This window comes from Rhipicephalus microplus, chromosome 3 (assembly GCF_043290135.1).
Source record: "Rhipicephalus microplus isolate Deutch F79 chromosome 3, USDA_Rmic, whole genome shotgun sequence".
Taxonomy (NCBI): domain Eukaryota; kingdom Metazoa; phylum Arthropoda; class Arachnida; order Ixodida; family Ixodidae; genus Rhipicephalus; species Rhipicephalus microplus.
In genome coordinates, this window is record NC_134702.1 from 249,140,264 (window position 1) to 249,168,021 (window position 27,758).

Genomic DNA, 27,758 nt, shown 5'->3' on the forward strand with positions numbered 1-27,758 from the left:
CTCATATCTGCCTCGTTCACACATTCTTTTACTTTAGCAGGTCGGGACACCCTCTCCTAAAACGACCATTAGGAACGTCCTTTCGCCTGTCCTACACGCACCTTCTGATGAGCATAAAATGCCGGACGACGGCGATGAGCAGCTCAATTTCCCCCATGCCGTAACACTCTGGAACGCACTGCCAGATAACATTGTTTTTTGCAGGGACCGCCCAACATTTCACGAAAAACTAACTCTTTTCCAAAATCCAAATATGATGTCCTAACAGCGCATTACCTCTTGCGTTTATAGTTGTTTTACTGTATTCCAAAAATTTTTTTATTACCTATATATTGAAGAAATGATGACAACAAAAGAGAACAGCAAGCATCATCGCAGAGTAAGGCACCACAAGATGGGCGCTCGAGCTCCTCCATCTTCCTCGTCCTGTCGCTATCTCCAATCTCCCACCTGCCCGTTTGGTTCACCCAATAAACCTGTTTACATTTGGTGGATCGTGCTGGGTAACCACATCGCCTACAACCTGGAACTCCGATCTCGCACCCTGCCGACGACCATGCAAGTTGACGCTGCCCAACAAACAATACCTCTCGCGGCCGCTACTTGCCCCGACCCGGTTCATCAGCGAGACCCCCCGACCTTTGCCGGCACCGAAGACCAGGACGTCGAGTATTGGCTGTCGTCATACGAGAAAGTCAGTGGACCCAACAAGTGGGATGACGCCGCTAAGTTAGGCACTGTCAATTTTTATCTCACCGACGTGGCTAAGCTGTGGTATACGAACCACGAAACCGAGTTCCCGAATTGGTCTGCCTTCAAGGAGGCAATGTGTGCCGTTTTCGGTCGTCCTGCCTTACGGAAGTTACGCGCCGAACAACGTCTGCGCACACGGGCACAGGAGCCAGGTGAAACTTTTACATTATATATAGAAGATGTGATCGATCTCTGCCGGCGCATCGATGCTTCCATGAGCGAGAGTGCGAAGATACAGCACAATATGAAGGGCATCGACGATGACGTTTTCCAGATGCTTCTCGCGAAGTCTCCTAGCACTGTGGCAGAAGTAGTGACTTTGTGCCAAAGCTATGATGAACTGTGGAGGCAACGAGCTCAGACGCGACGCTCATTCTAGACAATCCAACCAGTGACCGCACTGGACGTTATGACTGACCAGACAAATCTTCTCGCACAAATGAAAGACTTTGTGCGAGAGGAAGTGGCTCGGCAGCTTTCTCTGCTGCCTTTTGCTCAACGCCAGGAGCTCTCGCACCAACAGCCACTGCGACACCCATCACGATTGGCTTTCATGCTCCGACATGTGGTCCAGGAGCAGATTTCCGAGGCTATGCCGGTGCCCTTGCAGCAGCCCCCCGTCACCGCGCCTCTTACTTACGCTGAGGCACTAAAGTGGCAGCAGCGACACCACCCCCCGCCGTTCCAGGGACTGCCGTATACCTCAGCCCCGACTCAGCCGTCCATCGCCTGGGTTCCTCCCATTGCCACCACAGCCTCGACTCACCCGTCTGCCGCATGGACTGGTCCCCTCGTCGCCAATACTTGGAGAACGCGCGATAACCGGCCCATCTGTTTTGCGTGCGGCGGCCCTGGCCATATTGCCCGTTACTGCCGTCGTCGCGTGCCAGGATACACAGACGCCCGGACACAGAACAGCTTCATAGACCTTTATCCGTCCCGTCTGGAAAATTCTGACCCTCAGTCAAGCTCGTCTTCACGGGAATGTCCGCGTACTATGTCTGGTCGCTCACCTTCACCCCGTCGTCGCCCCCTGTCACCCATGCGTCGTCGGCCAGCTCCTGAACACGAGGGAAACAAACCGCCGCAGTTCAGGAGGCAATAACTGCGCTGTAAAAATGCACAAGTCCTCGGACAATGCCGTCGAATATTGTCGAAGTTTTTGTAGAAGGTACTCGAGCATATGCTCTAGTGGATACTGGTCCTGCCGTTTCCGTGATAGACGCTAAACTTTGCCGCAAGCTCCGAAAAGTGACGACGCCTCTTAATATGATGTCCTTGCAAACAGCGAATGAGGACCCGGTTCAGCCTGTAGCCGCCTGTACTGTCCGACTGATGATCGCGAAGGACCACTACACTGTTTAGTTTATTGTCTTTTCGTCATGCTCACACGACATCATACTTGGATGGGATTTTTTATCGCGTAACCATGCCGTTATTGATTGTGCAAGATCGGAGCTTGAACTTTTCCCGTTTTACGACCAACCAACCAGCCGCATTCAGCCCACCGTACACAAACTCGTCGTCAAAGAAGGCCCTGAAATTCCTCCGACAGCAGCTGTGTTGCTCCCCGTGTCCTGTGACGGCATTAGGAACGAAGCTGCATTCTTTGAGCCATCAAGCCTCTTCCTTAGTCGAAGATCACTTCTTCTGCCTTATTCAACCTTCTCTATTTCTGAAGGAAACAGTGCTCTTTGTCTCATCAATCCCCTTCCGTATCCCGTTGAACTGTTCCAAGGTGAATCTCTTGGACACGTGCATGCCATTGATAAAGAACAAATTTTTACCATGCTGCCAGATTGTTCCGGTGACTACGACGCCATCAGTGCCGTCAACCCTTCCAATATACTACCTTGCGAGCTTCTCGATTCATCGATTGCCGACGGACTATCGCCATCTGAACGCTCTGAGCTCCTTCAGCTGCTCTACCAGTTTCGTGAATCCTTAGACATTGCTCAACCTACCCTTGGCCGAACTCCCAGTTTTTTCCACTGCATCGACACAGGTTCCAACGCGCCAGTACGACAGCGACCATACCGTATTTCCGCCACGGAACGTCAGGTTATCACCGAACACGTTGACGATATGCTCAAGCGCGACGTTCTCCGACCTTCCCAAAGTCCATGGGCATCACCTGTCGTTCTTGTTAAGAAGAAGGATGGTACAATTCGCTTCTGCGTTGATTACAGGCGCTTAAATAAGATCACTCGCAAAGGCGTATACCCTTTGCCCAGGATTGATGACGCCCTTGATTGCTTACAAGGTGCCGAGTTTTTTTCGTCGGTAGATTTGCGTTCGGGGTATTGGCAGGTGCCCTTAGCAGACGGTTATCGTCCAAAAACAGCATTCGTGACACCGGACGGGCTATATGAGTTCAATGTCATGCCGCCCTTCGGCCTCTGCAACGCGCTGACCACATTCGAGCGCATGATGGACTCGGTTCTGCGGGGTTTGAAATGGAACATATGCCTCCGCTACCTCGACGATATCGTCGTCTTCACCCGATTTCGCAACACACCTTGTACACCTGAAACATGTCCTCACGTGTCTGAAGAATGCGCAGCTCCAACTGAATCTCAAGAAATGCCACTTCGCTGCTCGGACGCTCACTATTCTCGGTCACGTCGTATGAAAGGATGGTGTTCTTCCCGACCCGGCTAAACTACGCGCTGTTGCTGAATTCCCAAAACCAACGACTGTAAAACGGTTACGCAGCTTCGTAGGATTGTGCTCTTACTTTCGTCGGTTTGTGCGCAACTTTGCCTCCATAATTGCCCCTTTGACCCAACTTTTAAGCAGTGCCAACGACATATCTTCATAGTCTTTCGAATGTTATCACGCATTTACCACTCTTCGCCGTCTCCTGACATCACCGCCTATATTGCGCCACTATGATCCCACGGCTGCAACTGAAATCCATACAGACGCCAGCGGTGTCGGTCTCGGCGCAGTTCTCGCTCAACGCAAGCCTGGATCCCCTGAGAATGTCGTCGCCTACGCCAGCAGAACGCTCAACAAGGCTGAGGTAAACTACAGTGTTACCGAAAAAGAGTGCTTAGCCATACTTTGGGCAATTGTGAAATTTCGCCCATACTTATATGACCGCACCTTTGCTGTAGTTACAGACCATCATGCCTTATGTTGGTTGTCGTCGCTGAAGGATCCATCAGGTCGCCTTGCTCGTTGGGCTCTGCGGCTTCAAGAGTATGACATCCGCGTCGTGTACTGTTCCGGCCGCCAACATGCCGATGCTGATGCGCTCTCGCGATCACCCCTGTCGACTGAGGCTGCCTCTATATCTTCTATGGAACACGCGCTGTCCGTTCTTGACATCGACACAATGACCTCTGCACAGCGCGACAATCCATGGATAACTTCGCTTCTGGACGTCTTATCTGGGGTGCCGACACTTCCCAACACTCGAGCAATGCGTCGCCAGGCTTCGCACTTCACCATTCGAGGTGGCCTCTTGTACCGGCGCAATTACTCACCAGACGGCAGGAAGTGGCTGCTCGTTATTCCCCGAAAGCTGCGCTCTACAATCTGTGCATCATTTCACTCCGACCCGCAATGCGCTCACGCCGGTGTCTTCAATACCTACGAGCGTTTAAGGAAGCGGTACTACTGGCATGGGATGTTTACTTTTGTTCGACAGTTTGTTCACGGCTGCCACGAGTGTCAGCGACGAAAACAGCCACCGAATGCAGGAGCAGCTCCACTAGAGCCGCTTGCGTGCCCTGACCGCCCATTCGATCGCGTCGGAATCGACCTTCATGGACCACTGCCATTGACCACAGCAGGTAACCGGTGGGCTATCGTTGCTGTAGATCACCTGACACGGTACACCGAAACCGCTGCTCTTCCTACGGCGACCAATCAGGACGTCGCATCTTTCATCCTTCATCGGTTTGTGTTGCGTCACGGCCCTCCTCGCGAGCTCCTCAGTGACCAGGGCCGTGTATTTCTATCCGACGTAATCCAAGCACTTCTCGGTCAGTGCCATATTGTACACCGGATGAGTACTGCTTACCACCCTCAGACGAATGGCCTGATTGAGCGGTTTAATCGGACCCTGGGTGACATGCTCGCGACGCATGTGGCATCTGACCAAACGAACTGGGACCTGGTTCTTCCGTTTGCGACCTACGCGTACAACACCGCTACCCAAGTCACCACCGGCTTTTCTCCATTCTACCTTCTATACGGACGTCAACCATCGCACACAATCGACACTTTGCTGCCATACGCACCAGATGTATCTGAGTGCACGACCGTGTCTGAAGCCACCCGTCACACCGAAGAATGCCGCCAACTAGCGAAGCAGTTTACTACGGCTGACCAGCAACGCTAGAAAAAAGCCAGCGATGACGACAACCCTCCTGCCGCCAAGTTCGCCCCTTGAACCCTTGTATGGCTGTATTTACCACCCTGTGCACCTGGTTTGGGTACCAAGCTACTTTCAAATTACCATGGCCCATACCGCGTGGTAGAGCGCACATCGTCCGTCAATTACGCCATTGAACCGCTTACGCCACCCGGTGACCGTCGTCGGCGTGGACACGATATTGTTCACGTGGACAGCTTGAAGCCGTACTTCGACCCACTCGTTCCCACTTGTTAGATCGCCAGGATGGCTTGATCTTTCTCGACGGGGGCAATTATAATGAAGGAATGATGACAACAAAAGGGAACAGCAAGCATCATCGCAGAGTAAGGCACCACGAGATCGGCGCTCGAGCTCCTCCATCTTCCTCGTCCTGTCGCTATCTCCGATCTCCCACCTGCCCGTTTGGTTCGCCCAATAACCTTTTTACACCTATTATATTTTTTATGTTTTGTTGCACGTGTTATTTCCGCTTGTGTTCTTATTTGCTCATACATCGTAATCAGTGTGTACCCTAATATTGTTACATTGCTTAGGAACTTACAACCTGGATGTACGACACCCCCCCCCCCCCTTATGTAATGCCTTCGGGTCCTTAAGGTTGAATAAATGAAATGAAATGAAAAGAGGGTTCATCTTAAACGATGACGACGCAGCGAGAAATTAAAAAAAATGGTAGGTGTAAACTTAAGAGACAAGAAGAGAGCAGAGTGGATTTGCGAACAAAGGAAGGTTAAGGATATCATAGCTGAAATCAAGAAGAAAAAAAAAAGAACTTGGGCCGGGCATGTAGCGCGTAGACAGGATAACCGCTGCTCATAAAGGGTAGCTAACTGGATTCTCAGAGAAGACAAGCGGGTTCGAGGGAGACAGAAGGTTAGGTGGGCAGATGAGATTAAGAAATTTGCTGGTATAAATTGGCAGCAGCAAGCACAGGACCGGGTTAACTGGCGGAACATGGGAGAGGCCTTTGTCCAGCAGTGGACGTAGTCAGGCTGATGATGATGATGATGATGACGTTCAACTTGCTTTCAACATCCTTTTGTTCCTAAAAAATTGGGCTCACGGTATTTGGTGTATATGTATTTTACAGGTGCAACACCCACATAGTTCAACACTGCCGATGCAGTTTTTGCAGACACGACTAAACGGTGGCTGATGTTTGCCGCTGACCAGGAAGATAAACGAACACAGAGGCGGCATGCTGTCATGAATAAGAAATTCCAGAACAGCTGTAGAAGCATTCCATCATCTCAAGGAGAAATCTCGGCGGGAGGAGGGGTCTGAATTGTAAATAAACATGACATACCAGAAATTTTTGCCTTGTGAAATATATTGGTGGGACTGATAAATACCTCACAGAAAATCGGGCATGAAGCTGTGCCCAAGATGAAAAACTAAATAAAAGTGCTAGATAATGCATTAGCCCGAGTTCTTACCAGGATTTAGTCCATGAATATTGGCTACTTCAATATCTAGCACTTATATTTAATTTTTCATCCTGGATCAAAAGCAATATGCCATTTTCTCAAAAAAGTACAAACACATCTGGGCTCGAAACTGTAGCCAAGGTAAAAAAGTGAATAAATGTGCCAAACATATCATTAGCTGAAGTGCTTGGCTCCTGTATCAAAAAACTAGCTTGGCTGTTGCATGGCACTCAACCACAGTGACAACCATGGCAAGAGGTGTTTCCAGTGATTTTCCAAGCTCGGTCTTGTTTGGCTCGGCCAAAGGTAGGCTTGTCACACCTTCCAAGCATGCACGCGCTTCCAAGCACGCGCTGACCACGCTCACAAAGTTGGCCCAATTTTTGCCCGAACAAACAAATATCAGAACTCACCCCTTGTTCTGGCAATCAATGAATGGAATTTTTTACCTAGCAGCCTAGTGGACCAAACAGACACCTCTTCTTTTCAAACCGCACTCCTCGCTTTTCTAGCTATTTAAATACCCTGTAACTTGTCTTCATCATGCTCATCTTTTATAGGCTGTAAATTTGGGTTCCTGCCTTCCAAATACCAGATTTTCTGTCACTTTTACACTTTTTTTATATGTTTTACGCTGTACTTTGCAATTGTGTACTTTTGCTGCCTTTATGATATTGTAATGTCACTTTTGTTGTGTTGATTCTTTCTTTTTACAATATTGTATGTTGTGTCGGCTTTCAACCCATTCCCCCCCCCCCCCCCCCCTATGTAATGCCCATTTGGGCCCTTAGGGTACCTAAATAAATAAAATAAATAAATAAAATAAAAATATAACGTGCTTGGCCTCCAATAACTTTCCAATCAGAAACAGCTTGGCCAGTGATGATTTTCCATGCTTGGTTCTAGCAAAATTTGCATGTATGGGTGTGTTAGTGCACAAAGGCGTACCAAATTACCAACTCAAATTTGCGTGTTTTTACATACGAATCAAAGAAGTACCGGCTACTGCGCCAGAAGGAAGCTTTCGGTGACAGCCTACGTTGCTCAAAGCACGACACCTCCATCGTCGTCGCTCTTTGAGCAGGCATCGCACACGAGGATAAATGGTTGATTTAGACTCAGGGATCTCGAAATTATACTTACAGCATTCTTACCTTTTAGAATTGTGTGTACTTAAAGCAACATTCGCCGGTAGCTTGTACGCTGACGCGGCCGGCACGACAGGCCTAATATTAGCGGGGACCGGGCACTGGGCAAGGCCGCTCTCGACGAAGCTGAGATGGGGTGCTTTAGGTTTCTGCATTTCAGCTTCGCAAAATTTCTAACTGTTAACTGAAATAAGTATAAGGATAAGCATTACTAGACATCCATTTACGGTGTGCTGCATGGAACAACAGCTTTATCTCTCACCTCCACTGGGAAACCTTGCGAAGCGATTGAGAGAGCTCATTTACGTGTCGTCAACATGGCGGCGTAAAACATTACTTGTTTCTGTTAGGAATAGCGCCCAGCTGTAGGCTTATAAAAACTTAAACATTCAATGCTTACAGCAATACACAATTGATGCGAATATGGCATACGCGGGGGCACGCAAAGAGCTTGCATGAACTGCTTCAGTATGTACGTGCACCGCAAGCATTACGTATTATTGGGTTAGCATATATCCCTGCCGTCGAATCAAGCGTTTTGTACTCAAGGACACCAAAACATACCACGGCAAAAGCTACATAAATGTGTATACTGCACTCGCAGAAACAGTGCGTGCTCCAGTATACGCACCATCGCTTTACAGTGAAAATTCCATCGTTTCCAGCGCTTCACAGTGTGCATCAACATGATGGTGATGTTGATGATTATAATGATAATGATGATTTGAGGCTTATTCCTTTGAATCTGGTGAGCCAGAATAATTTGCCCTAGCCAGAAAAAAAACACTAAAAAAGTAAATAAACAAAACACTCCATATGCGTACACACCCGCATCTGCATGACTTCAATTTTGTCCACATAAATCATTACCGCTGCGTCGCGCGGCACCACTGCTCCAGCCTTGTTTTGGTGGTGCGTACTGCCGCATAGTGCACTGTACCTGCCACTCCATTGTCTGCAGGTGGCCCCGTGTCATCTTTGTGAAGCCTGAACATTTCACAGTGCTTGCACAAATAGGTCTCGGCTTCCTCCGCCTCATTGGTTGTCGCGAAAGTCGTGTGTTCGAGCTGGATCTACAGTTAGCATCCATTGCACATCACCAATCCGGCGATAGGCTCTTTTTCTGGCTATGTCTTGCGAGTGTTTTTCACTTTCTTCGCCAGCTGTTCTCCACAATCCTAAGCGTCTGTGTTTACTGCTGCTGTCTTTGCAGACCCGAAGGTTGACGATGGGGGTTCTACTTGGACTGTAAATTGGTAAGTGTCTGTGTTCTCGCTTTCATTCCGCATCGCTTGCGAGAGTCGATCGCTGAGCGCAGCTTTCAAACCCGTTTTGTCCAAACCTCTCTTATCAAGTTCGCTTCGTAGGTCCGACACACGGAGTTCAGACATGGTCCTAGTCACCTACTCGGCGTCGCGAGCAGCTGGGGCAATGTTTACATCACCCCAACCCTCTATCACACTCGTGTAGCCACTGCAATGTTGCCGGCGCCACCTCTCGTTGATAGTCACACTCACTCACACCTCCGCGTCCGTGGGCTGCGATACTGGTCGTCGCAGTGTCCCCGGCTGTTCGCGCCTCGCTGTCAGGTGTGGCGAAATCGAGCACTGCTCACCTAGGGTGTCGCCGGACCTTGACAGTCACTGATCTCATCTATGCTGTGACGATATTTTCGTGTGCTTACGACGCGGTCTCGGTTGTCTCGAACGGTAAGCGGGCGCAAGAACTGGCGCCACCTCTCGTCCGCAGTTGGTATCCCTATGCATCGAAGTTGGTGCGGTCTCTTCGGCCACTCACACGGTATTCGCTTTTTAGGCTTCGTCGCAACATGGGCTTGTGTAGCACCATTTTACGCTGTCACCGCACATAAGTGGTATTCCGTTGGTCCTTGTGGCTCGATAAAACATTCCCCGCACTTCTGGAGCACAAGATTCGTTGGCGTATGCCTTAATAGAACATCACAGCGCACCAGCAACTGACAGCGTTGACAACTCAACGTCGTGACGCCTTGGGCATCCTCTCACAGCAGTTAAGCCAGGGCCCTCTACCAGTGCGACACAGCTGTTTCCCTGTGCGCCCAGTGAAGGGCCAGTTATTACCACGGGATAGCAGTTTCTCCAGCGTGTACCAGTGCGAAAAAGCGTACTGCTATCACGCTGAGAATGCTTTTTTGCAATAACGTTGGCAGTCGGTCTCAAACTTTCCCAGCAACAGGTACAAGAAGCCGAGCTCTTCAATGCAGTAGCCGGTAACATCTACAAGGACGTGAGAAGTGTGGTCAAATTTACTGTGCCTTTGACGAGTCAGGTGTCTTGTCATGCTTTAAACTTTTCTAATATCTAGTCAGTCAATTACGCTGTTGAGGAAGTCAATCTGAGGGGAAGATAGTCTTCTCAATAGATCTTGAAAGCTGTCGCGAAGGCACTGTCACTTGTGAAGTGTTTTGATGTTTACAATGTTCTACAACGTCGTAAAGATCTGAATGAATTCAGCTGTGCCTTTGGCACGTTGAAGTTGAGCTAAATTTGAACTAGTTAATGTTGTAAAAATTCTTGAAAGGTTGAAGATAATCAGGACGAGCTTGTTGCTTTGGTGCTCCAAGTTGGAGGGATGTAGTGCTTTTACAGAGAACATGGGTGCCATCCGCAAGATCTCACTACTTTCTTCTTCGTGCGCCTTCCTCAAAATGCGAAATAATGCTGTGACCATTTGTCCATCACTGTTCAGTTATGTCGGTGAAAAACATGCAAGTCCCAGGACTGCGTTGATTATGCCAGTTCTTACGGAGACACTTGTAACTGTGAACACTTTCCAAGACAAAAAATAAAGGTCTGGAAGGATCAGATGGCTGTGCATAGACAATAATAAATTTCTGGGGATCATAAAAAAAGGAATTGCGTTGCGGGTAATGAAAATATTGTCAAAAATAACTGCGATCACCCGAAAGCCCAGCATCTTCTAGCTCTTTAATGAGGCATTCGAGAACGCAGTGCAAGTCTCTTGCCTTGATTTTGCAACAGGCACACTATGCACATCTTTGTTGGATGACAAAAGGCTCTGCATCATGAACACGCAGTCTTTGCAGCAATGTGATGTTCGTGGCTGCACCTTTCACGAAACCACCTTGATATTGAAAGTAGGAGTATAAGAAAATCTTGTATATCTTAAACGTTACACTTCGTTCATTGTCCTTTAGTGCTAACGCCAGGTTTTTTGCAAATGACAAGTACAAATTCTTGTTGCATCAATGAAGGACCAATGCTGTATGTGGCGCAACGACGCCTAGTAGTGTTTGGATGTGGAAGCCTAAGCGTTTATGTACCTTTCATGACCTTTTAAGCGTGCGGTGATATTGTGAACTTAATACTGGCGAACACAAGTAATTCGGCTGGATGCATCGTTTATTAGCCAAAACAATCTCAACTTGCTGCCTCAAAACCTTCAACACTTCTGCCTGCCAGGCACAAGGAAACTGCAATCATGACAGTTCTAATTGCGCCAATATACGGCGAAAAAGAACCTCAACACTAGCCTCAAAATTTTGGGAGAGTTTTACATTCTTCTACGCGGTTAAGCATAACACCTAGTTGTATAACCTCCGAAGTTTAAACAGGGAACACTACAGTTCCTACCTTTTTAATCTGTGTTTCTCGAAAGTACACTTTAAGGCAGCAATCGGCACATACGACAACAGCACAATGCACTACCGGTGCATCTTGAGGCACAATGTTCAAGCACCGCACACTGTTTTTCATAATTACATTGCTCCAGAAGTCTCCCACCAAAAACTTGTTCGTGTGACAGAAGAGTTTCTCGAAAGAGGAGATTGCTTTGCTGTTCTTTTCCTCTGGGAGTGTGATGAGTAACTCTTGTTTTGCATCTTGTCATGCTTAGGTCTGCATACCAGCCCGATTTTAAAGACACCAGTCTTTCTTGGGGACCTTCGACACTAAAATTTTAGTCTGTCTGTCTGTACATTTGTCTGTTTGTCAACTCTTAGTGGCGCTGGGTACTTGAAACAGCCGCACCCATCCGCAGCGCCCACCCACTTTGCTCAGGGTTGAGAATTCATGCTTGTGCAATTGTCCATTGAAAAAGCAATTCTTGCGCATGTTTGGGGCGCCATAACAACATGTATATATTCTCTATGTTAGCCTTTTACTAGAAAAGGCATACATTAGTAATTTTGAGGACCATACCGCTCATCACGGTGGGCTGACCATGCAACGCTTGCACGGAAACAAGAGTGTTTGCAACGCTTTGCTAAAACGAGACGGTGGTAGCACCTACCTGTCGCCTTGTGTTCTACACCTTATCACCTCTGAGATGGTTGCGCTCACCCGTCTTGGAGCCACACGCTTTGTTTTCTAAAAAAAACTGCCAGATGGCGCTTATGTCTCACGTGTGACATGACTTGGTGTGCTCGTTCGCCTCCACTGCACGCTCGAGGCACTTGACGCAGCACCTCAAGAATACCATTCCTCGATTTTCTTGCGCATACCATCAAATGAATGCCTTGTTCCCTCTCTCCCCACGCAAAACTATCGTCTTTCGACGACATTTGCAGATTACTTGCAGATACGGGGCCATTTTTTTCTCGGCCTTCGCGAGCCACACTTTTGTGTTGAGAAAGATCCACAGCGCAGCCAGAAAAGATGCTTGGAACAGTTCCGGGCGTCACACGCCTAAATTTAGGCGGAAATTTATTCACCTAGCCAGTAAGCACGTCCGTGTGGTACGTCAAGATGGCGAATTGACTTGGGTGGACGTGCTTTTTGCAGACCTGCAAACAGAAATACTGCTACAATTGATAGCTGAAATCCTGGCAGTCGCCTTATCTTGCGATAGCAAATTAAACTATCAGAACAAATGGTTTGGTAAGAAAAGGCAGACTTACTTTCACTGTGAACTTTGATGGCGTTAAGTCCTTACGTGGCACGGCACACGTCCACGGTGCTCTTTCAGTGGTGTTGGCGGGGAACATATAGATGCGAATGGTGAGTCCTTTGGCATAATTAGAAATATAACGTGGCACGCAACAGCTGCCATGCATAGCCCTTGGGTTATAAATACATACCCTGACAGCAATACTGGGTAGCGTGATAATGACAACTCGTTTGCTTGCGACTTATACCAAAACGACAACGTAGTTTTAGCACTATGTTGCCCGAGAACATCACACTTTCCGCTAAAACAGAACTCCGACGTTTTAAAAGCTGAAATGCAGTGCCTGTTGTAAAATATATCAGGCACAACGATAGAATGGAAGTGAAGTGGCAAGAAAAAACCTGTTGAGCGAAGAGAGAGATGACCGGAACAAGTTTCTCCCAACTTGCATGAAAAAAAAAATACCACAGCATGTGAAAAGCCACACATTAGATTGCTGCTGTGTGCCGGGACAAGCCAAGTCGCTCTCTCGTCGTTTTAGTTGGCTCTCTCGACCTTTCATAACGTCCTCTCAATCCGCCACCAATCTCACTGGTTGAAGTCAGCCTGTTGAGCGGAGGGAATGGCAAGGCATTTTCTAGTCTAGGTGGCGTTGGGTCAGCGCATTAATAGCGTCAATTTTGGTGCTGTTCCCGGAAGCTTTGCCAGGACTGCACGTTATCGATGAGGCGTTGGCCACAGCAGCCTCCCAAGATCATCATAAGACATCTCCGGAAGGCCACAGAATGTTCCGGCGTACCCTCACAGAGCTTTCCACCGATTCGGCTGGCTCGCGTCGACATGCTCCAGAGTTTCGTCAGCTGTACCAGCATCCCTCGCTGCCTTCAATCTCCCACACTTTTGCGGCTTCCAGGACGACGTCAACAACTGGGTCTCTCTCGGAGCCCGAAATATATGGTCTGAAAAAAAAAGAAGTGGGGCATCGCAATAGTTCACCCTCAGAATGCTGCTGCGGCGTGGTACCAGTATGAAGGCATGCGGCAGCAGTCCTGTGCAGACTGGAGCGCCGAGCTGATCGCTCCGCTTAACGGATTGAATGCGACCTCACTGCTACCGCTCATTTTAACCTTGCCACTAATGAGGACGACGCTCTATAGAAGCGCAACGACGAGCAGCTGTACCCTGTACCAACTTTCCCTCCCTCGTAGTTCAACACCACGAGGCGCCAAGCCTCTCTGGTACAGCTGTGCCCTATGCCCAATCCACATATAGCTTCCCATAGTGCCCTGCGGCACTCGTCGGCACAAGCTTGCCGTGTATTACACCATGCAGACGTCCAACTCGGCGTCTACATGTGGCACCCAATTACCCTTGATATGCCCGGGGAGGGGTTGAGGCTGCCACCCAGGATCCGGCGTAGGCCGACTCTTGCGACGCGTCTCACGAAAAAGTAGAAGATGCGTTTAATTTACATATTTGCAAGAGAAGTACATTGCAACGAGAGCGTACAGACGCGCCTTTCCATCACAAGGGCCCAGAACACACTCGAGACGAGTGGGCCAGCGAAATCCAGAGAGAGAGCCAGCGCACTCCCGACACGCTCCTTTTATAGCCGTCCGTGCACGCGCTAGACGCCGACTGCGTACAGCAGGCCTGCCGATGCGCGTTCCTCGTAGCGCGCCAAGAGATTTCCCGCGTTCCTGTGGAACGCGGACAGCGTATGGCAGGTACGCCGATGAGCGTCTCTTGCATGCCGGTTATGACAGCTCGTCCGCCGTCCGAAGAGGTCACGTAAGGGCTGCAGTGGCGCTGCTCCCTGAAATGGCCGTAGTCAGTCTCCGTAGGCGCAACACTGTGCACCACAACACAGAGACACTCACCACATAGCAGGTCTTACGGTAGGCGCACCTCGACATCGTAAAGAGGCCCAGCACATCACACGCTTAATAACAGCATGAGACTGTCCACAGCTGCAAAGGCCCCGTCACCGCTGCCTGGTCGTCCACTGGCCGAAGGAAGCAGGAAGCCCTACCGAAGGGCCACAGTCCGCAATAGCTGGTTCGTCGTGTCCTCCATGCCATGCTGTTGGACCGGTAGGCATAGCAATCTTCTGCCTGCCTTTAGCGGGGAAGACGCTCTCAAACCAGACACCCACACTGAGAACACTCTGCTCTCCCGAGAATCACCAGTTGTAACTTGCTGCTAGGCTCGTAATTTATTGCACAACATAAGACTACACTATGGTGGTGACCAAGTGAACTCGAACAAAGAAATAAAAACGCGCGCACACACGCACAAGGCTAAATAGTAGCAATTGCGTCTGACAAAGGACTCAACAGAATTGTACAGTTCCGCGTTTCCCTTAGCTATTCAGCTACGGAAAACCTCGGCTAAGGCCATCGACGTTACCATTCTCTGCCTTTGCGGTACTTGAGCTCAAAGCTATGCTCCTGCAATGCCAAACTCCAACGCAAAAGCCTTCCATTTTTCGACGACATACTATGCAGCCTTGTTAAAGGACAATGATCTGTCTGGACCACAAAATGAGATCCAGTCAGATAGCATCGCCGTTTCTGTATTGCCCATACGAGGCACGCACACTCATCCGTGAAGTGTTTAGCTTTAACGTATTCAGGATAGACAATGTCCATTGTAGCTGCCGAGTCACGAAGGACCTTACATTCTTTTCCGTTTGCGACTAAGTCTTGAAGGTACGGTCTCAAAAGCTGCATATTTTCGTCGCCACTGCCCGTAAAAGAAAACACTACCTTCGGTTTCTGACAGCCAGCCGCTAGGTGTCCTGGCTCTTGGCACCGGAAACACAAAAGTGGCTTTTCACCTCAAAACTCTTTTCCTTCCCCGAGTTTTCCTTTGCTTCGGTCTCGGGCGCATTCAATGCAGAGCTGGTGCCCTTACGCAAAGAGCAATCTTTGAGCGGCTGTTTGCTGAATGGACGAACGCGTGCTTTTTCTGACTGGCGATTGACGGTGTACTCATCAGCTAGTTCAGCCGGGCGTTCCATGTTTCTCTCCCCAGGTCTATCTTGAATTCACAGGCGCATTTCCTCATCCAAGCACCCGTAAAATTGCTCAAGGCAGATCACGTCCACCAGCTTATTCCGATCCTCGTAGACACCTTCTCCCTTCAGCCACTCCAACAAATCGCCCTTCATGTTGAATGCGAATTCCTGAAATGTCTCGCCCGTTTTCTTTTGTGCGTCCCTAAACCGGCGGCGAAACGCTTCTGCTGAAAGCCAGAATTTCTTTAGGAGGGCAGCCTTCCCTTCGTTATAGCCATCCGCGTCTGTTGCTGGCAAACGCGCAAGCGTGTCCGCTGCTTCGCAGGGCAATACCATTAGTAGCTCTTGAGGCCACGTGGCACGATCAAACCCCATCCTCACAAAAGTTCTTTCGAAATTTAGAAGGAACAACGCTATGTCCTCGCTCACTTTGTAAGGCTGCAAGAGGTCCCTCATGCTCACTCGTGCGCCTGCCTGAATCTCTGCATTTTCTGTTCCCAGATCACTTGCGCCTTTTGCCTCTGCAATCTTAAGCTGAAACCGCAAGCAGTCAAGCTTCCTTTCTTGGCTTTCCGCTTCTTCTTTGCGCCTGACGGTTTCTTTTTCAAACATAAGTCGCTCTCGCTCTTCGACTTCTTGTGCCCTTTGCATCCTCTCCTGAATTAGCTCCCAGCACTCGGCGAGCTCCTCCGCATCCGCGCCAGAATCCTTAACCGCCTGTATTAAACGTGGCTTTCTATGTATAGTCGCCACCTCAATCCTCAGCTCCTGGCACAACAGCACTAAATCCGGTTTCCACAATTCGTTCAAGTCCATAGTCACCCCGTGCAGACTTCCGTTGCTCAAACGGCCGTGAAGGTACCTCAAATAAACCCAATCCTTCACAAAGCAGCGACTAATCTACCCTTTTGGATAAACATCACCATCTATCCAAAACACCTGGCAGAATCTCTACGGAAAGTGAGCACTGACCAGCATCGGTACCAGGAAAGAACACGAACCGATCCTGCCGCTGCCAACCAGTGATATGCCCGGGGAGGGGTTGAGGCTGCCACCCAGGATCCGGCAAAGGACGACTCTTGCTACGCGTCTCACGAACAAGTAGAAGATACGTTTAATTTACATATTTGCAAGAGAAGTACATTGCAACTAGAGCGTACAGACGCACCTTTCCATCACAAGGGCCCAGAGCGCACTCGAGACGAGCGGGCCAGCGAAGTCCAGAGAGAGAGCCAGCGCACTCCCGACACGCTCCTTTTATAGCCGTCCGTGCACGCGCTAGACGCCGACTGCGTACAGCAGGCCTGCCGATGCGCGTTCCTCGCAGCACGCCAAGAAATTGCCCGCGTTCCACAGGAACGCGGGCAGCGTATGGCAGGTACGCCGATGAGCGTCCCTTGCATGCCGGTTTCTTGTACTGCCGGTTATGGCACCCTTAACCCCGCTTAGGACCGTCTATGAACCACAGCAGCCGGCTAGCCAGACTTCAAGCTGGTCAGCCCCAAAGTGTTTGGATTTGTCGACCTGCTGCGTGATGACGTCAGTGCCCTCACAACCAGCTGGAGACGCAGCACAAGTCACAACGTCCGGTTTGTTCGAAAGTCAGGAACAACATCTTCCGCAGCCACCTTCGCAGCCAACGGCGGAACACTTGGACGTTCGTCACTTGCCGAGTGCCGTCTGCCTAAACAATTCAAGTGCCTAGTCTCCCTGAGGAGACTATCGTCGAAGTCATGCCGGTGCAGTTCACGGTTGCTCCTAATGACGAGGCAACTGGCCAAGTTGGCTTGATTGCACGTGTCACTGGTATCTATTGATATAGCTTGTCGTATCTTCACTCGGCTGAACACCACGTACGTCCCCGCTCAGTGTGCGCAAGTCGCCGTACTTCGTTTTCGATTCACTGCAATGTCGTCCAAACTGTGAAGGGGTGGTCGTCACGATGGTCTGCAAGCAATGGGATCTCTCCACATGAGCCAGTATTGCCTACTGGGTTTATATTCTGCAGGTGACTACGTTATTTCGCAGCATGGAGAGACCTGCAACGGCCACCTCGATATAGCAGGGTCGTCCACCTGAGTACAGGACAGTTCAACAGGACTACTCGAGGCGTACAGATGACCGCCGTCCCCCACGGCACTCCCAGTGCCGTGGGGGTCTGTTTGGCAGCTATGCCTGCTTGCAGTCATGACCAAGTGTAATGACGATGAGTTGCAACGCAGCTTGGGCTCTCGCGCCCAGCAACGAGAAGATGACGACACCCTTAACTGGGTGACCACCATCAACGCTCTCGGAGCCTGCATTGTACGGTCTAACAAGTGCTAACGCATAAAATATTGTTACGTTTGAGAGAGACTGGTAGACGTTGAAAGGGGCCGTTTATTAGGTCGCGAGGGGCAGCTCAGAAGCGGCCGACTGGTCAAAGATCCTCCTGATCCTCTTCTTCCTCTTTCGCTCTCGGCGACAAGTGCGTTCACCGTATACGCTTCTTTCTCTTCGTGCATGTACGCAACATTCCTCTCCGCGCAGACGAAGGCCGCCGGACGAGTCAGTCGAGTTGTCGTGGCGTGTACAGTTTCAGGCGGGCAACATGAACCACTTGAGTTTTGGCAGCTCGTCGACCACTCGCCGTGAGACGAGCTATTACATAGTTGACGTCTGTAAGTCTGTCGACAATCACAAAAGGTCCATCGTAAGTGGCCAAAAACTTTTGGCATAACCCGCGCTTGCGCATCGGAGTCCACAACCACACCAGATCACCACGGCGATAAATCACTGGTCGATGGTGAATGTCATAGCGTGCCTTCGCCTTGTCTTGCGATGCCAATGTGCGCAGTAGAGCTATGCGACGCGCCTCTTCGGCGAGGCAGAGAGTCTCGGCGACAGTGACGTTGTCGTGGTCACAGAAAGGCAATATTGTGTCGATTGTGTACCGGGGCGAACGTGCATAAAGCAAAAAGAAAGGGCTATAGCCTGTAATCTCATGCTTCGTGGTGTTGAACGCGTAAGTAATGAAAGGTAGTACGTCATCCCAGTTCTTGTGGTCGCAGGAGACATACATAGACAACATGTTGATAATGGTGCGGTTGGTACGCTCCGTCAGCCCATTAGTTTAGGGGTGGTATGGTTTCGAGTGACGCAGGCGGGATTCACATAAACGGAGTAGCTCCTCCACGACATCCGCTGTGAATTGTCGTCCACGATCACTGATAATCAGGCGAGGTGGACCATGTCGGAGGATGACGTACTGTAACAAAAACGACGAGACTTCACTGGCAGTTGCGGAGGGGACGGCCGCCGTCTCGCAGTAGCGTGTGTGGTAGTCGACGCAAACAATTATCCATCGGTTACCCTTAGCCGAATTTGGGAAGGGGCCCAGAAAATCAATGCCCACTTGTTCAAAAGGTGCGCCTGGAGTAGGCATCGGCTGTAGAAGACCAGCTGGACCAGTTGATGGACGTTTGTGACGCTGACATTGCATGCAGCTTGCCACATAGCTCTCAACAGACTTCTGCATACCAGGCCAATAAAAGCGCTCTTTAGTCCGGTGAAGCGTCCGCGCCAAACCTAAATGTCCAGATGTAGGGTCGTCGTGCATGGCACTCATAATAACTGTTCGCAGGCTCTCCGGGACCACTAGAAGGAAACGCGCGCCACTGCTGGAGAGGTTACTTTTGAACAACAGTCCATCACGCATACAGAAACGGCGGGCACTAGTGGAAGTGGATGCAGCGGCGAATAGTGGTGCCAGTTTAGCATCCTTCCGCTGTTCTGCTCTGAAACTGCGATAGTCCGGGAACGTAGGCGACACAGACGCTACAAGCTGGTCAAGGTCATCGGATTCACAGTCTGTTGTGCTAAGTGGCATACGTGAAAGACAGTCCGCGTCAGCATGTCGACGACCACTCTTGTAAGCGACGGTAAAACTGTATTCTTGTAGCCGGAGTGCCCAGCGCGCAAGGCGGCCACAAGGGTCACGAAGGTTGACAAGCCAACACAACGAGTGGTGGTCGGTTACGACTGTGAATGGGCGTCCGTAAAGGTAAGACCTAAACCGCTGAATTGCAAATAATACCGCCAGGCATTCTTGTTCCGTAACAGTGTAGTTTTGTTCCGGCCTGCTTAGGGAGCGACTTGCGTATGCGATGACGTGTTCGCGGTCGCCGTAACGTTGTACTGGGATGGCTCCAATACCTATGCCGCTAGCATCCGTATGAAGCTCTGTCGGAGCAGAAGGGCTGAAGTGCTGAAGGACGGGTCGTGACGTCAGCAAAAACTTCAATTGACGGAATGAAGAATCGCACTCCGGAGTCCACTCAAATGAATTGTCATTTCGTAAGAGGCATGTGAGAGGCTACGCCACGTCGGCAAACTTCGCAATAAAGCGGCGGAAGTATGAACAAAGCCCCAGGAAACTACGAAGCTCCTTGACGGAACGCGGCGCATTGAACGCCTCAACTGCTGCTGTCTTCTGGGGGTCAGGGCGGATGCCATCCTTGTCAACGAGATGCCCGAGCACAAGCGTCTGGCGGTCTCCGAAGTGGCATTTCTTCGAGTTTAAAATTAGGCCAGCGTTTCGGATGCAGTTCAAAACAGTATCCAGACGAGAGTTGTGTTCACTGAACGTGCGGCCGAAGATGACGACGTCGTCGAGGTAGCACATGCAAATGTTCCACTTCAAGCCACGCAGAATGGTGTCCATAAACCTCTCGAAGGTTGCCGGTGCATTGCACAGTCCCAATGGCATCACGTTGAATTCAAAGAGCCCATCAGGGGTTACAAAGGCAGTCTTTTCCTTGTCGTCTGGGTGCATCGGAATTTGCCAATAACCGGATCGTAAGTCTACGGAGGAAAAATAAGAGGCCGAATGTAAGCAGTCTATTGCGTCCTCTATACGGGGCAGCGGGTATACGTCTTTTTTAGTCACGGCATTCAGTCGGCGATAGTCGACGCAAAATCTCCAAGATCCATCTTTCTTCTTAACAAGGATTACCGGTGCTGCCCATGGACTGGCTGACTCTTGTACCACTCCCTTTTGCATCATTTCCTGCACTTGGTCGCTGATAATTTGTCTTTCTGACGGGGAAACACGATATGGTTTTTGGCGAATCGGACTTGCCGCGCCAGTGTTGATGGTATGGCGTGTTCGAGACAGGGGGATAGGGATTACTTTGCCCTTCTGCGCAAAGTCAAATACCGAAACGTGCTTCAACAGCACATTCATTAAAGTTCGGCGCTCGCTTGAGCTAAGCGACTTATTTATCGTTGCCATAAGCGCCCCGTCCAAATTGTGACAACCAGTTCCGTCACGTTCTTCCGGCACGTCTGTGAGCTCGATCACTGATAAGGTTGCGTGTTCTTTGCTGACCGAAGCTAATTTCAAACCATTGGGTAGGGTCACGGGCTCAGAGGAACAGTTTACAGTCCATAGGCCAGTTCTTCCGCCATCAATCGACACCAAACAATGGGGAACCAACACATTCTTCTTCACGCAGTTTATGTGCATTGGTTGTACGCTCGCATCGAAGCTGTCAGAATCAGCGCCGCGACAAACAACAGGATCACGTACGGTAGACAACGCAGGTATGAACGTATCGCCACAGACACACAGCATAGTTGGGTCATTCGCTGGAGTTTCCAGAAGTTCTGAAGGCATCTGGCCACTCACAAACACTTTGCCCGTGCGACAGTCTACAGTGGCACCACATTCTCGCAAGAAGTCCATGCCGAGAATGACATCATGTGTCGACCGAGGAATAATCGCAAACTCTGTCGTTATCATAAGGCCTCCTAAAAATACCTCAGCACTACACACACCCATAGGGCGCAATGGCTCTCCACTCACACCACAGAACGTCGAAGTTTCATTCCAGGTAAAAACAACTTTCCGCCCTAACACGTCTTTAAAGGAACCACTCATCACGGAAATCGTTGCACCTGTGTACACCAAGGCCATCACAGGCACATGATCCACCAAAACACGCACTTTGTTTTTAAACATACACACAGGAGGTATTTCTCTCAGTAGCACGTTTCCAGCGACCTCACCCCCATTGGCCGCGCTGGCTAGTTTTCCGGTGGTGAAGAGGGCGGTTTGCGACGCAGCGGTGAAGGAGAACGATGAGCATGAGGTCGCGGTGGGGGCGTTAAACTCCTGTCAGATGCCGGGGAGTGGTTGCGGAAGCTGCTGGGCCAAAAGTTGTCATCAGGTTCTATGTGGGCCGGCCGCCGGGCACCGTGAGACTGTTCGAAGGGTCGTGAAAAGTCGGATGATTGGTGATACCGAGGAGTCACCCGACGGTTGCAAAACCGCGATATGTGGCCTGGCACACCACAGGAATAGCACACCGGCCGAGGTCGAAACGTTGGTCGCTCGTCGATGAATCGAGCGTCATCATTTGCTCTTGTGTGACGGATGTACTGGTTGGGTGCGTCGTACCGAGACGTCGGGTGTCGAGGAGGCATGCGCTGAGAGCGTCGGTCATACCGCGACGCGGGAAATCTGGTTGTCATTCTTGACTGTGGGGCTGGGCTGTACTCCACAGTTGCCGCGCTCATCGTCGGTTGCCATTGGGTCAAAGGAGGCACATCCATAGCCTCACGTGGCAGACACAACTCGCGATGGTCAGCTGTCGAACACGACATTTCTCGGTGGGACAGTTCCTCACGAACAATCTGTCGAATGGTAGAGAAAAGGTCGAGGCCAGGATTCGTGTCCACACTGGCAACAGTTGTAACGTTAGCCAGCCGACCAAACTTGGGCGCAATTCGACGCATCTTGAGCGTTTCAAACGTTCGGCAATGCTGAATGACGTCGGACACAGAACTGAGGCTTTCTTTTCCAATCAGAAAATTATACACGTCCTCAGCAATCCCCTTGAGCAGATGCCCAACTTTGTCCTCTTCCGACATGGTAGCACAGACCACCTTGCACAGCCTTAACACTTCTTCTATGTAAGTGGTGCATGTATCACCTGGTAGCTGTGCCCGTTGCGACAGTGTTTGCTCAGCCCGCTTCTTTCTAGCAACCGAGTCGCCGAAACACGCCCTGAGCTCTTCAACAAAAAGATCCCACGTCGTGAGTGCGTCCTCGTGGTTCTCGTACCATACCAGTGCGGTGTCGGTCAGCGAGAACACTACGTTGGCTAGCATAGCGGCTGCATCCCAACCGTTGGACTTGCCCACACGTTTGTACTTGGTGAGCCAGGCGTCGACATCTTCTTCGGCTTTTCCTCCGAAGGGCGGTGGAACTCGGTAGTATGGAAGCGGGCCAGATGGTGCCGTCCTGGAAACGCCTGCTTCTCCGGGCATGTCGAAGTCACTCACGGCAGATGGTGGGAGACCGGCAAGTCGACGGCTTCGTCGAAGCTGTGGCAGTGATCGCTCCGTAGTTGAAGCGCTTACCCAGCTCCTCCACCACTCTGTTACGTTTGAGAGAGACTGGTAGACGTTGAAAGGGGCCGTTTATTAGGTCGCGAGGGGCAGCTCAGAAGCGGCCGACTGGTCAAAGATCCTCCTGATCCTCTTCTTCCTCTTTCGCTCTCGGCGACAATTGCGTTCACCGTATACGCTTCTTTCTCTTCGTGCATGTACGCAACAATATGATCACGTTGCGTGCTACGCTAGGAAACGGCATCAAAAAATCATAAGAGCAATTCTACAACGTGAGACTAAAAACTTTCTTCTTTCATTCCTTAATGAGTTCTGATAATACTAGTCACCGCAAAAAAGTCGTCGTTGGGGACACAGTACTGAACGACCAACATAAAAAATTGCTATGTGTGTTTTAAAGTCCCGAAACCACCATCTGATTATGACAAAATGTCGAGGAATTTCTACCGCTTGGTGTTCTTTAACGGGCACCTAAAATGGTTCTCTCATAAAGCGCTTGTGCCTGTGTCTCAGTATTTTCCAATTGCTTTCCTGCAAATCCTGGGAGCTGCCGCTCCCTCTTTTGCGTTGATGCTTCAGGACACACGTGAGAATATTTCTGGCGTGCAACCGTCCCGCCGGGCTTCGTCGTCCAGGAAGCATGGCAACGCGTCAAGCGACACGGACAGCGAGGCAACCGATTTGTACTCGGATGGCTTCGAGTCATGGGTTGATGACTTGACGGTCGTCATGAATCGAACTACAAAATGAAGACTGCTGCGGACGGCATCGTCGACAAGTGTTTCCACCGTTAAGACTGCACTACAGTGGTGGCCGCACATCATGTTGTTCATGCCCGAAGACCCTGCCTCTATCTTGCTGCTCCTAAACAGGCAAGTTCTCCTGTGCTTCTCGAGGACACCACACCGATGAGATCAAAGACGTGAGGATCAATGCGCGGAAGAATGTAAGAATGTCCTTGCTGTAGTCGTTATGCACCGTAGTGCGCTGTGAAGCAATCGGCACAAAACAGAAATCGGCAACGTGAAAGTTCGGCCCTTGGTCGCTACAGGTTGTAATGACACTGTAGGCATCATTTATAATGTGGATCTTTCCACCCTAGCTATTGACCTGCCAGTAATAATAAAGCCAGCGACAGAAGGCACTCGCATCCCGCACATTACCAGACTCGGCAACTCGCGCTGCTTGAGGCTTGTGTTCAAGAGAGACAGTCTTCCCTCGTATGTCAAAGTTGGCCATGTTTGCCGTTCAGTGCGTTCATACGTACCGAAGCCTCTGCAATGCTACAAGTGTTTCAAGATGGGACACGTAAAACGTGTCTGTTGGAACAAAGTTGTGTGTCCGCAGTGCGCTGAAGCTCCCTCAAAAGACGCCTGCGGTGCCACCATGTTACGATATCCAAACTGCAACGGCGCTCGTGAAGCCTCATCCAAAGATTGCCCGCTGGTGCGAAACGAGCACGCTGTACTCAGGCGTTTGGTGCCGGACAAATCAACGCACAGGGAAGCTGCCGCTACACCACGCTGACAATGGCGTCGTGGGCGAAGACCATCATGAAAAGACTGCTCCACCGATAGAGAAATGCCATCCTCTGTCAAAGTGGCTGACCCACAAACACCGAGCTCACTGAAGACGCATACTGCCAAACAAACGAAAGGGACAGCAGTCGCACCTTCCTAACAGTGTCCCTCATTATTACACAGTCAACCTACTTCGGAGTTGCATCAAATCTCGTCGCCCTCGACGACCCCTCAAACCAATGATGGAATGAATGAAGATCAAGGGATAATAAGCTTGCTGCGATCGCTGATGAGTACCATGCGTGTCCTACTGAGTAATATGAAGACTTCGTCTGCGCCTAACGCACTGCAGTGCTGGACACCCTGAGTCCGGTGCTTGAAGCTCTAGGGTAAAACCATGTCCAGCAAGCACCTTTGTTTTGAGTGGACGTTAAGAATGCTTCTGTCTTTCAGTGGAACGCCAGGGGACTTAAGTCATGCATGTCTGACTTCAGATAGTTAGTATTTGTGAACCGCTTCCCCGTTATTGTGATTTGTGTAACCAACCTGTCTGCTTCAATCAAACTGTCAGGATATGAGTGCTTTATGTCCTCCACACACAGAGACGGCTGCAAGGTTATTGTATTTATGCGCCATGACCTCACTTCCGTTCACCACAGAGGCTTGCCTGATGAACAGAATCAACATGTGCGCCTTACTGTCAAGGACAAGGTTGCTTTCACGATTATCGGCGCTTACTTATCTCCATCAAGCCGCCTTGACTGGGAGCGCTTATGCGTTATTTTGACATCGACTCCAAGCACATGGGTGATCAGTGGCAACTTTAATGCCAACCATTTCCTATGGTGAAAATCCAGGGTCAACTCTAGAGAAAGAAAATTGGTTTCCTTAGCCTCGGAGTATGAACTCTGCGTTTGTAATGACGGAAGCTCTACATATTTACGCGCATCAGCCTATAGCAGCTGCCTGGAACTTAAATTGGTTTCTCGCTCACTTACCAGAAAATTGCACTGGTTTTCTGATCTGGAAACGCGGGGCAGCGATTTAAACCAACTTACCTGCGGATAGAAGGTTTCACCAGCTCCAAGTCCTCAAGAGACCTCAAATACAACGATTGGCTGAAATTCAAAATGTTATTGTAAGACTGCTGTACCGATGGTTAAACATATAACATAGAGGACTCGATAAAGGATGTCCTGCAGAATACCACGCATTTCCTTTTGACTACTCCCAAGCGCACCGATTTCGACATCGAGCTTGAGAAATTCGTAGAATACGCCGTCGTGCAGAACAAAGGTACCGACGGACAAAGTGCATAGATGATTTCAGACTGGCTAGATGCTTTCAAAAGAAAACGCAGTGGCACATGAATAAGCTGGCTTGGCGACGTTGAACATCCTTCGGCGAGTCGTTGGATCCGCGAAAGCCCCTATCACTGATATGACGAACTTCCCGGTTCTTAGCACAATTTTGGGTCTGCGACGCCCTTTAAATCTCTGGCACTTCACCTACAATGCAGAGAGATTGACGTCGTGGAATTCTGTTGTAGAACAGTTGCCGGTGATTCTGATTTCACAGTATCAACAATGAAAACATTCGACAACCCACCACCATCCCTGTATGAAATGTCAGTTTTCTTTGGATATGCTAGAGGCGGCACTGGCACTGTGCAGACGTTTTTCAGCACCCGGACCTGACGGCATTACCTATCGTGCCTTTTGTAATCTTGGAGACGAAGCTCAGAAGGCACTCTTGCGCCTGTACTTAGCACACCGGTATGGTTCCCCAAGCATGGAAGTCAAGTCGCCTCATTCCACTTCTAAAGGCTAGTAAATCTCCGTTAGATATGGCCTCATACCGTCCTATCGCACTTGCCAGCTGTGTGGAAAAAACAATAGAACGAATGATTCAAACACAAATGGAGTGGTATTTATAGCACTACGAAATCTATCCAGTATCCATGACCGGATCCAGGCACGGCCATTCGTTATTCGATGACGTTGTTGATCTTGCGACTTATGTTCAACTCCAGAAAGCCTGTAAGAGACTGTGCGCCGCCCTTTATCTAGACGTTAAGGGGGCTTACGACAATGTCACCCATGAAGCCATCCTTAGTGCTTTGAAAACAGTAGGTCTTGATGGCAAGATATATATGTGTATGTACAGCTACTTACAGATGAGATAATTTTTCGTGAGGACAGCGAATGGCCCAACACTTCATTATTACAGCATCCGAGGAGTTGCTCAGAGAGGAGTGCTAAGCCCTACACTTTTGAATCTAACTCTCATTGGACTAGTCGAGCAGCTACCTAGCACTGTAGAACTTTCTATCTACGTTGATCACACCTGCACTTGGACATCAGGTGTGACAAGGCCTCAGCTTCGCGCCCGCCTTCAGAAGGCTGCTACAACGACGTCATGCTACCTTTGTAAACTAGGCCTCGAGGTGTCCTGCGATAAATGTGCAGCAGTTGCGTTCATGTGGAAACCAATGTCTGCGCACAGCATATCGATTAATTAGGAATACATATCGTTCAGCAGAAGCCACAGGTTCTTGGGAGTCATAATAGACAGAAACCTGTCGGGGACTCCACACGTGAAGTATGTGAAGAAGCGGCTGATCGCAACATGCCACATGTTCCAAATTCTTGCAGGAAAGAATTGAGGAGTGTCCATACCATCCATGCTACAACTGTACAGAGTGCTGTTTATTGGATTCTCATGGTACAGCTTACCTGCATTATCTAACACCGGCAAGACCAACCTGAGTGCAATTCAGAGCATTCAAGCTTTAGCACTTAAGATTAGCCTTGGATTGCCCCGCAGTACTTCAATGGCTGAAACTTTTGCCATCGCTCAAGATCACTCAATAAAGACGCTTATTATGACCGAGACAACGCGCATGCACCTCAGGCATTATGCCAGGACCCTTTCTCACCACCTGGTGAGCCTAGATGCTGAAAGGCCCCGCACGACATACGGTGCTACTGTCTACAAGCATCGTTAATCGTTTATATAGACGTACGCAGCAGCATCAAAGCCACTGCTTCCTCCTTGGAGCTTGAGCTGGCCGTGAGTTCACTTATTGATTCCAGGAATGAGGAGAAAATTGGACTTACCGACACATGACCCGAGAAAACTGAGTCTATTCCTACTGGAACAAAACTACAGTGATTACGTGAACATTTACAATGGACGGCTCAACTACGCCATCTAGTTAAGGTG

The 27,758-nt window shown here is 49.8% G+C and overlaps 1 protein-coding gene across 1 annotated transcript in view; it reads left to right on the forward strand.

Moving 5' to 3' along the window:
* LOC119159841 (uncharacterized) overlaps positions 1-27,758 on the forward strand; it is a 250,188-nt gene that overhangs the window by 59,236 nt on the left and 163,194 nt on the right. The window contains exon 2 of the mRNA XM_075890890.1: positions 8,929-8,971. The gene's annotated coding sequence lies outside the window, so the exon portion shown is untranslated. The remainder of the gene's footprint in view (positions 1-8,928; positions 8,972-27,758) is intronic.